Genomic DNA, 2,630 nt, shown 5'->3' on the forward strand with positions numbered 1-2,630 from the left:
ACATGCAAGTGGTGTAGTGTTTTACACGCGCTGCCACGTCAGCACCATGTCAGTAAAAAATATCACTTTTTTATAGTTAAGGTGTGTAATAGGTCCCTTATATAGTTTAGGTGTGGATTCGACTTTTCGACTATAGTTTGAGGTGGAAACGATGACTTTTTCCTTAATATTTTTAGCCATTTACTTTTGCTATTTAATAGACTGGACGCGCCTACAATAAGTGTAATACACGCGCCTTAGAATGGCGGTTGCGGGGAGGTAATAATATTACTTTTTTATAGTTAAGGTGTGTAATAGGTCACTAGTATAGTTTAGGTGTGGTTTAGACTTTTCGGGTATAGTTTAGGGTGGAAACGATGCCTTTTCCCCTTAAATAAATAGTTAGCACATATATCCAGGATTATTTTGTTCTACCACAACAACAACGTATCAACTACATTCCCACAGAGTGGGGTCTGGAGAGGATAAGTTTACATCATTTATATGTAACCTTCAACAAAAGAAAAAACATCAATTTTACTTCATGTACAATTCTACTTCTTTCATGCCAGCTTACAGGTTCCATTACATTAGTATTATTATCTCATGTTCTTCTACGCCAACTTACTGGTTTCATTACATTAATATTATTACATCGTGTCTTTTCTTATAACTTGTATCACAATTATTATATATTTAAGAGTCTCTCCATTTATTTATAAAGATATTGATATAATAAGTAGAGAATAAAAAGGTGAAAAATAATTTACACTGATCGCAATTACAAAACAAAAAGCAAAAAGATTGAAAAATTTGAGGTTGTATCATTGACCGAACATTACAAGCGTGAAGAGTAACCTAAGAGAAATAATTCAAAAGTTACATGCATAAGATAAAAAAAACCCCTGAAAGATCATGACTCTTTTTACAGTCAAAACATAAAAGAAATAAGATGCATTACAACCATGCTGCAAAGTACACAAATAACCAGCAATCCACCAGTTGCACTTAACATAGCAATCTCATAAACATCACAAAGAATTTAGAATCTAAAAAATTTAATAGATTTATCACATATGCTATGAAGTAATCAATGTAAAGATTTACACTGTAGGTGCAACAACGGATAACAATGGGCATTTAGTTGATCGGCGAGATTGATTACCTTTAGTTTGTGTGCACATTCTATGCTTCTTTCAGTTTCAACTTATGTGCTTCATATATGCAGGGGTGTACATAGCACCATCAATGTGCATCAAAATTTACAGGGAATTTATTTTCCTACTATCATATATTTTAAATGTTTTTAATAATTAATCACGGAGAAAATCTTAAAGTGATAGCCTAATGGTATAAAATTTATAGAAAGATTACTGAAAATACCTGGTTATAAGAAACTGAATATTCCTACCGCAAAAATAGAAAAAAAGAAAAAGAGCAGGCATACATTATCAATACAAAAATAGGAAAAGATGAAGAATAATACAAATATTTATTTTTTATTTTTACTTTATATCATCAAGAAACAAAGAAATCTTGAACAATGATAACAAAGAGATATTATAAAAATATAATTTGTAATAAATTAAATCAACATATGGTTGATATAAAGAAAAATATAATACTGAGAGAACAATCTCCTCTACAGGACTACATTGTTGTGAAAGAAATAATAATCAATTTCTAGAAGTCCAAATTCATTTCTTCTAATAAAGGAATTCTCTAAATATGGAAAAAAGTTATTTTTTTATGAAAAAAATAACAATCAACTATGCTATAAGGTATTATTTTATATTTGTAACTAAACAAATTATTTAGGGTAGTATTTAACCTTAATTGTAGTTAGAATTCTATACTAACTTGTACTCTTCCCCTGTCCCCCCCCCTCCCCCTTCTCATATTTTCCATGTTTCACGTAACTAAATATATTTTCTTTTAACATATATTTTAGAAATTCTTAGTTATTTTGTAATTTAGGAATCAATATTATTAATATAATTATATATCAAATTAATGATGTGAAAAGACCATTTTATTTATTGTACAGACTTTTAATGATGGACAAAAGTTCAAATCCTTTTTATAAGGGTCTTCACGCTTTTAATATAATATTATAGATATAGATATAGAATAGATTATAGATATAGATAAATATAGATTACAATTTTGACATATTTGATTGACCAAGTAATTATTTGATAAGAGAGAAATAAATTTGATTTATTTTACATTTTAAATATATTTTAGGTGAAAAATCAAAGTCATTCTTTTCTTTTCTTTTTTGAATCTGAACATCCTTCTTTTCACTTCTACCATTTTTTCAACAACTTTACTTCTACTTTCAACAAGCAAGATTTCTTTCTTGTGATTCTCTTTATTTGATATCTTGGTAGATTATTTATGCATTTGATCTTTGTATATCTCTTATTTTTTCCTTAGATTAAAATAAAATATTAATACTTGTTATGAAATATAAAACAAGAAACAAGAATAAATAGAAAGAGAAGAGAAGAAGCTTCTTTATTTCTCTTAAAGAATTCTCTTGGGGATTGAGGATGATTTACAATGAAGGAAGCCCTTCTATTTATAGCGAAAATCTACTCCTAGTTTCTGACTAAAAGACAGATATTTCAAATCCTGATAGATATCAA

The sequence above is a fragment of the Capsicum annuum genome, chromosome 5 (assembly GCF_002878395.1).
Source record: "Capsicum annuum cultivar UCD-10X-F1 chromosome 5, UCD10Xv1.1, whole genome shotgun sequence".
Lineage (NCBI taxonomy): Eukaryota > Viridiplantae > Streptophyta > Magnoliopsida > Solanales > Solanaceae > Capsicum > Capsicum annuum.